The sequence below is a fragment of the Empidonax traillii genome, unplaced genomic scaffold (assembly GCF_003031625.1).
Source record: "Empidonax traillii isolate 1590-97213 ecotype Southwest subspecies unplaced genomic scaffold, ASM303162v1 scaffold208:size1045274, whole genome shotgun sequence".
NCBI lineage: Eukaryota > Metazoa > Chordata > Aves > Passeriformes > Tyrannidae > Empidonax > Empidonax traillii.
In genome coordinates, this window is record NW_020955401.1 from 780,172 (window position 1) to 794,030 (window position 13,859).

Sequence of the window (13,859 nt, forward strand, 5' to 3'; positions counted from 1 at the left end):
AGTTTTGTCATTCATCAGCCTCTCCCAAGCAGCCTGACTCCAGATGATATTTGCCTACCTTGGTGGCAGGCACCTCCCTGACTATTCATCTGTCTCTTGCCTCCTGCCTTTATGTTTTGTCAACCTGTTTATTTCAAACCCGTTTCTCCGTGCCCCACCTTGCTCCCGTCCTTATGCCCATCCATCTATCTCCATTAAAATCTAAATATTGAATATCAATAAAGATAACACAGCCTGTTTGGGAGAGGAGGTCATTTGCCTGATGCTTTATGACTGGCTGTTGATTTGTGGTCAAACGCAGCGGTCATAAAAGGGCTGTGCATCAGGCAAGTGACATGAAATGCACACATCAGCAATTAAAATCAGCTGTGTTATCTGGGCACCCAGCAGGGCTGCCTAGTTAAGGCCCTGCCAATGTTTTGATTATTACAACCCTGTACAAGAATTCACGCTGTTCCTCCCTCCTCACCCCCCCATCTGATATCCGACCCTTCCTCTCCTTCTGCGTGGCTTTGCTGCTCACCCTACATTTGGATTCTCCCCTGCATGTTGTAGTTCCCATGATCTTTCCCTCCCTCCAAGTTGTTGCAATGCAATGCAGTATTGCTTCTCTCTCCTCCCTGAACACAGACTGCATTCCTCCACCTCGGCATTCCTGCCGGGAATGTTTCTTCTACCTGTCGTGTCCTAGTGAAACCCCACCTGTCTCTCACTCTCCGTCCTTCCGTTTCCTCACCCCTCCCTGGCTCCCCCCTTGCAAGGGAAGGTGTTCCCATCACCTGAGCACTGCAGCAGGGGGGAGGACCCTAGGATTAGTGTGGAGCTTATGGACTGCAGCAGGAGCACTGGATCTGCCTGCCTGCAGCTGCTTGCAGAGGGGCTGCATGGACATGGTGTCTTTCTTCATCACCTTCACGCTCACTGCACACCTTCACGTCCCTCCTCTCAGCCTCCTCTCATGTTTCTCCCTGCTGTGTTTGACTCCCCTCCCACAGCCTCTTCTCCCATACCTTTTTAGTCTCCCTGGCTACTGAGCTCCAGCGTGGAAATGTTCCCTGGGGCACCTGTGCAACCCTCTGTCCCCTCCGTGTCACCGAGTATTTTTGGAGCCAGTGGGACATCTACCACTTGAAAAAGCAGTGTGATGCACAGATATTGAAAAGTCTATGTGGTTGTATTAGAGCACTCACCTACCTCCATATCATTATAATATTTCTTCATTGCAAACACGTAGGCTGCTTTTAATGAAATGATTTAAGAGTGGAAACTCCATGGTAGTATTTAATTTAGTGCTGTGGGGTTTTTTGGTGTCTGACCAGTAGATAGTCTTCAAAGTAAGAGAATGCCTCTCATTCTTCACTGTGAGGGTGGTCAAATACTGGCACAGGTTGCCCAGAAAAGTTGTGGATGCTTCATCCCTGGAAGTGTCCAATGCCGGGTTGGATGGGGCTTGGAGCAACCTGGTCTAGTGAAACACATCCCTGACCATGGCAGGGAGATTGGAATGAGATGATCTCCAAGGTCTCTCCCAACCCAAACCATTCTGTGATTCTATGATTTTGTGGTGTAGATTTGCTTTCAGTTGAGAAGCTGCAAAAGGAGCTGGAGAAAACAACTTCCTGCATTCTCCTCGTGGTCTCATGTGGTCATGGAGCGAAGCAGAGACTGTGTCACTGACCCGTAGGCCTGTGATGATGCCATTTGAGACTCTCCAGGGTATCCAAAACATCAGAGAACAGCTCGTGGATGTGATGCAGTCCCTAGAAGAGGCATCTCTGGTGATGGTGACTAAATGATCTGTACTCAGTTTTGCTGATGGAGTTTCAGTGTCAGAATTAGGTTGTCCTGAGAACACATCCAGATTCCAACACTGCCACCTTCCCACCTGGTGGGAAACTCTCTTGCAGGGTGCAGGCATGGGCTGGTTTGGATTTTTCAGCTGCTTTATTTCCCCATGCTCATCAGAGCATGCAGTTGCCGTCCATGTAGCCTTGGAAGACCAGTTTCTGGTCTGATAGTTAAGGGAATGAGAAGGAGGAAAGCTTTGAGATGTTTGGACAATCTCTGGGTGGATTTGGAGGAACTCTGGAGAAAAGCCACCAACCTTCCAAAAAAACCATTGCAGCCCATGAGATTTAGGCCTACACTAATTCTCTGGTAACTCTCATGATCTTTGTTAAATGTGGGTCATTCCCACTGGCAGAGCAGGATAAGGGAACAATGCACTTGCTTGTGCTGCCTGCACAGTGCATAATGAAAATATTTTACTGGGAGTTTTGCATGACATACAGATTTTTGCATTAAAGGATACAAAATAATATTGTTTCAGTGGTGAGCTCCAAACTTTCAGCTCCTGATTCTGTCTTGCTTAGACATATGTCTTACACAACACATGATTATAATTTTCTGGTAGAAGTTTTAGTATTTTCCGGAGTGATTAAAGAGGAACAGCATAAGAAATATTTTTTTTTTATTCTCCTTTTTCTACTGCCTAGCATGCAAACAAATAAAATCAACCAGGCAGCCGCACACCTCTGACTTCATAATTGCTGGAATTGAGTTCTTCTGCTTACCTAGCACTGAGCTTCCATTTCCAAACACTTGTGGCTATCCACAATTCCTGGCCGTAGTGAAATCAGTGACAAAATGCTAACTAGCTGCAGTGCTACTGGATCCAATATTGATGGCAAACACTTAGGCTCCAGATGGTTAGGAAGATTTCCATTTTCCATGTGCATTATTTCCATATTTTGGAGATTCACAGACATATTTTGCTTTTAATCTGTGGTATTTGTTTTGTTGTGATAGCAGACAGCAAATCATGCCTTAAAACTGATGCTTCCAAAGCCCCAAGACCAGCTTTGGAAATGTTTCATAAGGTTCTCTCTGTGTTTGTTTAGTGTTTGTTTAGCTTTAAAACTGCTTATATGGGCTCTATATTGTGTGAGGTCAAGCCAGGAAGGTTATGCTGCTTGCTGAGTCACCACTAAACAGACAGGGGCCTTCCTTTATTTCATAGAATTGTAAAAATCCTAGAGTGGTTTGGGTTGGAAGGGACCTTAAAGATCACCCAGTTCCAACCCCCTGCCATGGGCAGGGGGCCTTCCCCACGAGCAGCTTGCTCAGAGCCCCATCCAACAAGGGCAATTTATAGCTCATCAAACCACATTTGGTTAATTAATTTTGGTGTCTTCTTCTTCATGCCTTCACGACAAAACAGGACAAAATTAGGTGCATTTCTCTTGAAGGGAGAAAAGGTTGATTTTCCTGGGTACGTGATACAAACCCGAACAAGCATTTGCCCATATGCTGCTTGGAAAAGTTAAGTCAGCATCTGACTGCAAAGGGAGCACGTTAAATGCTATTAGTTTAGTTGGGAAAAACAGCTGCAAGGCCCACCTGGCCAGAAAAGTGTTTCCCACTCCTTGCAAGTGTAAGGCGCGAGGCTTGGGAATGTCAGCAGGGTGAGGCACCGGGAGCTGGGGGTTTTCCCTCATTAGCAAACAGTTCTGCTGCTGTTTATGAAGCAAAGAAAGAGGAGATGGAGGGGGAGGATGGGAAAGAGCAGTGCCACAGAGGGAGAGACGCCAGGCAACAACAGCAAGAACAATTCCAGGGCTCAACTGAAGTGGCAAGACCCAGGAGGAGGAGAAAGCAGCACGGAGGGGCTTGTTACTCCTAATTTGCAAGGGGCTTTATTCCATGAGCTGGGAGGGTACCTGCCTGGGGAGGGAGGCAGGGAGGTGGCACCTGACACGTGGCATCCTCAGCATGTCAGTCATGAGGCAGGGAGTCGGCAGCAGGGTGCTTTTAAGCAACTTGCCTCTCTTTGCAACCTTTAGCAGCCTCATCGATGCACCGTGGCAGAGCCTGGAGGGACGTGACAACCGTGCTGATGAGGGAGATGGTTGTGGTTGTGATGACTGGGGAGGTTCAGCGGTGAGATGCTTCCCACCAGTGTGCAGGTGGCTGGTGATGCTCCTGGCTGCTGTTTGGGGAGGGGTGCTGTGCTCCCCTTTCAGTTTAGAGGGCTGGCCAAACACAAAAGAAATTAAACATCAAAAATGCATGTCGGGAGAATCCAAGATAAGCCAAAAAAAAAGCCAGGGAATTCAGGGCTACTTCCAGCTAGTGCTGTGATTTTTACCAGGCTGGGGAGAACAGGGAAAAAGGTAGTCCCAAGGTCACTTCAAATCACAGGGCTTTGTGAAGCATTGCTACTGCTAGCAGAGGAGTTGAGCTGGCAGAGGGGGAGCTGCAGAGGTACAGGCCTATAAAATGCATTATTAAAGAAAATCTGAATGAAATGGCAACCAGAATGGAAAATAGCAAATAATACTTACAGCATTAGAAATTCATTTCAGTTTTATGGACTATAGCTTGGGTATAAATATAAAGCACTGCATTAAAATTCATGATAACAGATTATAGTTTTCTCCCCTCTGTTCCTCTGCAGACATTTTGCTTGCGAGAGAGCTCAGTCCAGCAACTTAGGGACAGGGCTGATAATTCACGTGGCAGGTATTGGTGGCTCCCTCCGTTCCCCACTTCAAAAGTAGCCAGCAAGTAGCACCACCAAGCCCAAGGACAGCCATCCAGAGAGTTCAGCCTGACACCAGGAGACAAACTGCTGCAGGTGCTGAGCGATGCTGAGAGGAGCTGTGCCAATGCCTGACAGGAGGGTAGATGGAGGCACATGCCTTTCTCCACCTGAAATTCACCTGTCACTGCCAGTTTTTGATCTCCTACAGTCTTAATGAATTATTTTCTACAACTGTAATGCTTTCTAATTCTCTTTAGGATTATTCCAGCCAGACTGGACACATATCTAATTGAAACAGAAGTAGCAGTGGCACAGCTAAGATTTTGTCACAATTTTCCTTTTAATACAGACCTACTAATCTCCTTGCTGTGTTGCTACTGGAGGTTTTTTGGGACTGTGTCCTGTGTGAGAGATGGGGACTGTTTTCTATTTCCCAGAATTTCCTGGAAAGCATCATTAAAACTGTCAAGGTGAGATGGGAATGGATGAGGTTACTCTGTATGTGGAAGGTAGGGATGGATGTAGATATGATTCGTTGCTGCATTTCCTGTGGCTCCAAGTTGGAGGAGCAATTACTGTTCCTAATATGTAAGGATGATGTTCAGCAGCCTCTGATGGGACATCATTTTTCAGTCAGTTGACAGATTTGAAAAACTTGCCTGAGGTATTTATTATGTTTGAACAATATTGTAAAACACCTTTGATATCCAAACTTCATGATTGCTGGCCTGAGCTCCAGGTTCATGTGATGTTTCTTGTGAAGCTGGTATGCAACACAGAGCTACTTTGCATTAGAATACTCTTTGATTTAGCAGTTTGAGCAAAGTGCTGCTGTGGGGAATACCTGAGCTGAGAAGTTATTTGAGTTTTCTTTTTTTTTTTTTTTCAAAAAAAGACAGGGTTCTTCAAAAGACAGAGAACATTTTGTTGTGAACATTTCGTAAGACATGAACAGAATTGGCATTGGGATCCAGAGAGGCAGGAAAAACTCACAGTTCTGGTTATCACAGGTTAGGGCATGGATGTTTAAACTGGAGAACAGAGTCACAGCAAGGAAGCACCAGCATTGCCCCCATAAATACCTGAGGGTATTTATGTATTTATATATCCTGCTGAATGCAAAAACAAAGACATGTTTGCTTTCCTTAGCCACAGCAGCAGGTGCTGCTCAGCACAGGTAGAGGGAGTTGATATTCAAAATTAGTTGATATTCAAAATTGCTGTTGTTGTTCTAGTGAGGGTCACAGGGACCTCCCAACCTGATCATTCATGAAGACACCTCAGAGTATGGAATCTCCCTCAATGGAGATGTTCCAGAACTGTCTGGACACAAACCTGTGCCACGTACTCTGGGATGACCCTGTTTGAGCGGGGAGGTTGGACCAGATGTCCCACTGTGGCCCCCTCTGACCTGACCCATTCTGTGATTCTGTGACTCTCAGTGGATGTCAGCCCAAGGGAACTACCAGGAGTTACTTATTTTTTAACTAACAGGCCACTGAAGGTCTCTGGAAAGCAAGGCAACTCTCCCCTACCTATGCATGATGTGCCTGCACAAAGCTTTATGTCTTTGAATTAGTGTTTGATGTGATAAACTCATATCGATCCGCGTCAGTTCATGCATTTTATTTGCTCCATTCAGTGAGGAAACCTCTAATGGTCTCCAGTTTTGTTGGGGTGCATTTAATATCATAAATAAAAATAGTTAGTCCTGTTCATCAGCAGTATAACCTTGGAATGAACTGCCTGGAGGACCTGAGCTCCATGTGGGTGGACAGCACCGTGTCGAGGAAGAGCACGTGCGATTGGGAATGTCAGCATTGGCTCCCTCGCTGGCTGTGCAGCTGGGTGCATTTTATTACACTGGACAAAGGTCCTTTCTGGGAGAGGGAAAAAGGATGAGTTCATCGTTCAGGGGGTGCATTCAGCAGCACACAATCCCCACTGAGTCACTCTGAAGTGGATGGCAGGGCAGGAAATCACAGCTGTGGGCAGCGAGTGCCTCCCGTGCAGTCATCAAACACTCCCCCCTCCACTGCCAGAAACAGCCACCCACAACAGGAGCAAGCGGAGGTTTTTGCCATCTATTTTTTCTGGGTCTGCATGGCTGAAACAAGCCCAGTATTTCTACCCCCTGTAGCTGTACAGAGAGCTTTTAAAAAAACAATGACACGAGCAGTGTCTGCCTGGTGTGGTGACAGCTCCTGTAGGCAGCGATCAGGCAGCAGCAAACAGCTCTGGGAAGTATGAATTGCCCAAATTAATCTTTTGGGTCAATTTGAAGCCCAAAGTTGGGAAAGGCTAATGTAGCTAATTTCACTGCTAATCAATTTAGCAGAAACGTCCAGTTAATACAGTTGTGTATTAATCCTAAATAATTTCCTTGGACTTTCCCGAGGGCCTCCACTATGATGTTCTTTGATGCTGAAAGCCCTGATTTTCTCCCCTTCACTTCCTACTTTGAATCTGCAATTCTGCATTTTCAGAACAGAACTCTACAGCATGCAGAACACTGATGATGCAAAGCAGGATAAAATAAATTAAATTAATTGCAGTATAGATAGTGCAGTGGATACCGCATTAGTTTATTTATTTTCATGTTTAATTCTAAAAAAATCCCCCTACTGCCATTATCTGATTATTTTTCTCTGGGTGGTACTTTGCAGTCTTTCTTCAGATTTTCACTCCAATTTTCTGGGCATACACAATTTAAGGAAAGCCTTGATTATAGTCTTATAAATAAAGTAAATGTATTTGAGGACAGGAGTGGGGATAAAACAGTAAATGCAGCAAAGTCTACAGGAGGGGCAGAGACTGGATGCATTGTCTGGGCATGGTCTGTGTCAGTCATCTGGACGTGGAGAGGAAAAGCTGGCAGAATACATTCCATTCATATATGAATTTTTAATGACTGCACTTGGTAATTAAAGCTGTGGTCCAGAAGACAAGGTGGTGGTTGGAAAAGACTTCCAAGACCATCGAGTCCAACCTGTGCCCCATCCCCACCTTGTCCCCCAGCCCAGAGCACTGAGTGCCACGGCCAGTCCTTCCTTGGGCACCTCCAGGGATGAGGACTCCACTACCTCCCTGGGCAGCCCATTCCAGTGCTTCACAACCCTATCAGTGAAGAAATTCCTCCTGATGTCCCATCTGAACCTTCCCCCTGGTACAGCTAGAGGCCTGTCAGTGGTTGCCTGGGAGAAGAGGCTGATCCTCACCTTGCTACAACCTCCCTGGGGTATGAGCAGAAATATGAGCGTGTATGGATTTGTTATCTCCCATATGCTTTTTCAGTGTTATGCAGGAATGGGTAGAGAAAGAGAGAAAATTAATTTGCTGGATGTTTGTTTTGAAGGAATTGGGACCACCTGTCAGCCTGATGAAACAGCTTATGAATCAAAACTGGAAGTCTAGAGGGGAGGATGAAGTATTCTGTCCTCCCATATTAAAGAAATGGACTAAACCCAAGGAAACAAAGGGCTGGGGAACACAATGCAGCACAAAGCAAGCCTTGCAAATATTGCAGCCTGGGAGATTTCTCTTTGGATGATCAGACAGGAACAGGACAGGATGGTATGCACACACACTCTGAGCCTTAAATCCTCTCTTTTAATCTTTATCAGACACAACTATTTCTAGGGAATGAAGGCACTTGGTACAAAGGGAAGGGTGACATGACAGGAATACTTGTAAGCAGAAGCTGTCATGTGTTTTTGATCATTTTGCTGCTGTAAAGAACATCTTGATGCATCTTGTCTTTCAAGAAATAACCGTAGTTGTGTCTCTCATTCTGTCTAGTTACTTGTTAACGCTCACTTCTCCAGACCTGTGTGTTTTCCAGCTGCTACAGATGGGATAAGCTGTGGTGCCAGGCAGCCTTTCTATGTTCTGGGCTTTCCTGTGTGGAACAAGAGAATATACTGAGCTGCAAATGGGAACACAACACAGTGCTACATGGGAGACAACAGGGTGGGATTGTGGGGATGTTGGAGAGGTATTTATTTATTAAGTTTCAGAAAGTGAAGTTGCCGAAACAAGCAACTTTTCAATTTTTTTATTACCCAGTAGTTCTGGAGTCTTTAAGAAAACCAGCAGAAATCAGTGTGTTCACCAACCCAATAGGCAGTTTTTTATAAACATGTCAGATGGTGACCAAAATGTGTTCAATTGCAAATGCACCCAAGGAAGCAAGAACACACCTACGAAAGAAACCACAGGCACCATCTGTCTTTATTTAGGAAGTGCAGTCTTCCCACTTCTTCCCCTTTCCTTTCCACTCCCTCCCTCCCTCTTCAAATGACTTCCAACTATCATACTGTCCTTGTATAAAGCTCTCGAGTTCTGTCAACAGGTTCCAGTGCAACAACAACAAAAAAAGCCTTAATTTTTTGTCTCCCTTGTCATTGTTTATGTGAAGTCATTCGGCTGCTGAAATGAAATGTCCGCCATTCTCATGCTGTAAATTCCCTTTTCCCTGATAGGCAAGTGAGTCGTGGGAGACAAGGATCACAGCCAGTATTTCTTAGAATGCTTATTATTCATTAAGCTGTTATTAGTGATCAAAACAAGCTGCTGTTATTAATGACAAATAACTATTCACACAGCACACTCACTCTCACAGTTCACTTGCCCAGTCATGGATCATACAGCTCCCAGTTGGAGCAGCAGCTTTGAGGGCATTTGCTTGGAAGCAGAGGGTTTTATTGATGTCCTGGTGGCTCCTGTGTGCAAGTGACCTTTAACAAATGCAGCAAACTCTTGGTTCTGTGTTTATCGACTCCTGAAGGTTCAAGAGGATCATTAGCTCTCCTGGGATTATCAGCTCTCAGGAAGCTCTCACTCTTTGCCTTCTCTTTTCAGCATGCTGATGTCTTGCAGCTTCTTCTTCCATCCAGCTTTATTGGCACCTACATAAGAAGGGCCTTTATGATGCTGAAGATTTACACTGTAGAGTTTACTGTGTAATTTATTAACATTAAGAGGCAATACATTAATGACATGCAAGTAAAAATGAGTAGTTATCACATCCATCCATCACTTATGCCAAACACTGCTGCAGTGAGGAGCATAAGCTCACAAAACATTTCTTCAAACTGTGCCATGTCAGTTAAGTTTCTGCAGGTTTGCACTGCAAGATCAACCCCCTGACTGCTTTCTGCAAGGGACTGGCACTGTTCTGGATGAAACGGTCAGAGAAAACAGACCCACCATTAATTCAGCACTTTTCTCCCTCCTCCTTTTTAAAGGTTAAAATATAAGAATGGATGTGAAAAGCCTGGCATAAGCAATAGCATCCTCCCTACCTTGATGATACTCAAATACTGAAAGCTGGAAAAGAATTGTGACTACACAGAAGAACACTGTAATTATCCTGTGTTTATTTTAATTTTTTCCCCTGTACTTGGCACTGGTGAGGCTGCACTTGGAATCCTGTGTTTAGTCTTGGGTGCTGCAAAGACACTGAGGTGCTGGAGTGTGTCCAGAGAAGGGCAACAGAACTGGGGAAGGGGCTGGAGCACAAGTCTGAGGAGCAGCAGCTGAGGGAGCTGGGGGTGTTTAGCCTGGAGAAAAGGAGACCTTATTGCTTTCTACCACTACCTGACAGGGGGTTGGACCTGGGTGGGTGTCTGTCTTTTCTCCCAGGAAACAAGAGTCACGACAGCACAAAATGGCCTCAAGTTGCACCAGGGGAGGTTTAGATTGGATATTAGAGAAAATTTCTTCATGGAAGGAGTTGTCAAGCTTTGGAACAAGCTGCACGGGGAAGTGGTGAAGTCACCCTCCCTGGAATTGTTCAAAGAACGTGTGGATATGGCACTTGAGAACAGGGTTTAGTGGCGAACGTGGTGGTGGTGGTGGGTTGATGGTTGGACCTGATGATCTTAGAAGTATTTTCCAGCCTTAACATTTCTATGATTTTATGATTCTAAATGACTCCATATCGCATGTAAGGCTCCTTCCTACACGAAACCACTTTTCCAAACATCTCTGTCTTCGTTGGACTTTCTCATCAAGAAGTCCAGGGAAATTAGGGTGGTGATAATGTTTAAAACCAGTGAGAGGAAACCAACAGCATGACTTTCCATAGCAGAAGCACTGCACAGGCTCAGAAAAAGTTGGTTAAAGGAGGAAGTGACTCCCTGATCCGGACAAGTCAGGAAAGGGAGAAGCAGTCCTAGACGACCTTAACTACACCCCAAGCCATCCTCAAGATTACTGAGGAAACTGAGGGCAGGGAAGGTATCACAATGTTCATCTTTTGTCTTGATACCTGTGGTGAAGGGGGCTTTGCTGGCTGACCCTGCAAAGTACATACATGATGGGCTTTCTCTGAGAAGATCCTTGAAAGATAAACTCAGTGCTAGAACATGTTTTGGATTGCAGAGGTAGGGAAAGATGTGCTTGTTTTATGAAGTTGGAGCCTGTACCCATCTTGGTGGATGTCAGTAGTCCTATTTCTCTGGGTTTTTGTCTAGGAAAGCACATTTGTCCACGAAAGAGAACATGAAGGACTGAGAAGGTGGTGGTACCTGGCATTAGAGTCACCCATTTAAGCCTGGGAAAACATGTCCTTATGGCACATATCTGAGTCCCTGCTATGTTTTATGAACACTGAAAGACATGACTTGTATCATATGTTTTCCCTGAGGTTTGTGTGACTACTCAAACAACATATGTTTCACTGTCCTTGTTCATCACCAGAACATCTTGACAGAATGATGGTCTCTAAATCATTCAGTTCTTTCTCCTGTTACTCTGTTACATGGGACATGTTCTTCTCTGAAGTTTTAGAGTCATAGAATGACAGAATCACAGAATCACAGTACTGGTCAGGTTGGAAGGGACCACAGAGTCATCTGGTCCCACCTCCCTGCTCCAGCAGGGTCATCCCAGAGCACATGGCACAGGATTGTGTCCAGATGGTTCTGGAATATCTCCAGTGAGGGAGACTTCACACCCTCTCTGGGCAATCTGTTCCACTGTGTGGTCATCCCACAGCAAAGAAGTTCTTCCTCCTGTCCAGTTGGAACTTGCTGGGCATCAGTTCCTGCCCGTTCCTCTTGTGCCATTGCTGGCCCCCCCCGAGCAGAGCCTGGTCCATCCTCTGCCCCCTCCCTGCAGACCCCACAGACCTGGGGGAGGTCCCCTCTCAGTGTGTGCTCTGGAGGCTGAACAGCCCCAGCTCCCTCAGCCTTTCCTGCTCCCAGAGATGCTCCATCCCTTCAGCATCTCCACAGCCTCTGCTGGACCCACTGCAGGAGCTCCACGTCCCTCCTGTCCTGATGAGCCAGAACTGGACCCAGCCCTGCAGATGTGCCTCACAGGGCTGGGCAGAGGGGCAGGATCCCATCCCTGACCTGCTGCAAATGAATATGGAAGTCACTGTTGTTCTTTTAAGTTTTTTCCTGCAGAGTGCTTGCACACCCACGGGTGCTCTTGAATAGACTGGTTCAGAGGAGAAGGTTGTGCCTGTGCATATACATCGTGATGGACATACATTATCACCCTGCACCTTTGTTACGACATCCACAGCTTTCAAGTGACATTTGTCATCTCTTTGGCAGGGTGGGAAGAGAGAAAAGGTCAGAATTAAACAGGAAACATTTTCACTTTTTGAACATTTTCTTCTTTCAGAAGAGGATAAGTGCACCCAGAAGACCTGCAGAGAAATACAGAAGAACCAGAGGACTACAAGAAGTTACAGTGATGGCCACAAACATTTTCTCTTCCTGCCTGCCAAACCAGTAATTAGGCACATCTTCTTCACCACAGAATCACAGAATGGTTTGGGTTGGAAGGGACTTTGAAGATCATTCAGTTCCAGCCTTTCTGTCCTATGGGCAGGGACACCTTCCTCTAGACCAGGTTGCTCGTAGCCCCATCCAACCTGGCCTCGATTTGGCAGAAAACCAGGGATGGGCCATCCACAGCTTCTCTGGACAACCTGTTCCAGTGCCTCATGATCCTCACAGTAAAGAATTTTCCCTGATATCTCATCTAAACCTACTCCAGGTAGGGCTTCACTTTGAAGCCATTCTCCCTTGTCCTGTCACTCCACCACCTTGTAAATAGTCTCCATCTTTCTTATTGGCTCCCTTCAGGTAGGGGAAGGCCACAATTAGATCATCCTGCAGCCTTTTCTTTTCCAGGCTGAACTCACTCTCAGACTAGCAAGGAAAGACTTTCTTTTCCCAAAATTCAGATCCAAACTATTTTCCTGGTACAATTTATTATAGTTAATCCTGTTGTTACAAGACCACCAGAAATTAATCAGTTCACATAAAGCCCTGGAACTTGACAAACAGCGGGTTTTGTGCTCTTTTCCAGGTCCTCGATTTCCAAGCCATTTCCATGAGATTTCAATGCACTCTCATTTCCTGAGACCCACCTTTTCACAGTCATTCACATTCTTCTCCAACAAACCCTACCATTGTGAGTCTTGCAGAAGCCTTGTTCCCTTATGAGCAAGCCCTTGTTTGTTGACATTCAGCTTGTGGAATTGGCTGTGTTACTCTGCTAAACTGGTTTTTCTAGTGAGTAAAGTCCTTTGGCTTCACCATATTCAAAAACTTCCCAAGCCTTTGCCTGTTATTTTTTCAGTTTGACACTGTTCTTCACAGGTTTCCACAAGTCTTCCAGAAGTCTGTCTTCCTCAAGGGAGATCTTGTCATGTTTTCACAAACAAGCTCCTCATCTCTAGCAAACACCAGTGTTGCACATCCTATCAGGAGTGCTGGGAGACAATTTACTTGTCCTTCCTCATGGGACACATTGCTCTGTGACAGGAACCTGCCCTGGCCTGTTGTTCAGCCAGTTTCTCCTTCAAAAAGCCTTCTTCCCTTAGTGGAGTCCTCTCCCTGCAAGTGTCCCCAAAACACAGAGCCACCATGTCTCTGCAAGGTGCCTTGCTTTGGCCAGAGAACTACCACATTAGGCAGTTTTAATTTTTGATTTATCTTGGCCCTCAGAAGATGAACCACGGAATTGGCTTGTAAGGGACATCTGGAGATCTCCTGGCCCAGCCTCCTGCCCCTACAGAGCAGAAGGGTTACCACCACTTGGCTTTCCCCAGCCAAGTCCTAATGAAGAATCCACACCCTCTCTGAGTGACCTGCCCCAGTGTTGCCCTACTCCTCTGGAGAGATTTTGGCTGTCACCTTTGTCCAGCTGTTCATCAGTTAGTTGTTTACTACTAGATCACCCGAGATCCTTCCTGAACCAATTTAAACAATTTAAAGCTGCTGCTGAGCCAGTTGCTCCTCAGTTGGCACACAGGGTTATTCCATCCCCACCTGCTGAACTTTGTGCTTCCTCT

General features: G+C 45.8%; 1 long non-coding RNA gene across 1 annotated transcript; it reads left to right on the forward strand.

Moving 5' to 3' along the window:
• Positions 1 to 2,610: 2,610 nt before the first annotated feature.
• LOC114059210 lies at positions 2,611 to 8,111 on the forward strand. Its single transcript, XR_003571608.1, has 3 exons — positions 2,611 to 2,708; positions 4,457 to 4,521; positions 7,899 to 8,111. It is a non-coding gene; the product is annotated as an uncharacterized LOC114059210 (long non-coding RNA).
• The last annotated feature ends 5,748 nt before the right edge of the window (positions 8,112 to 13,859 follow it).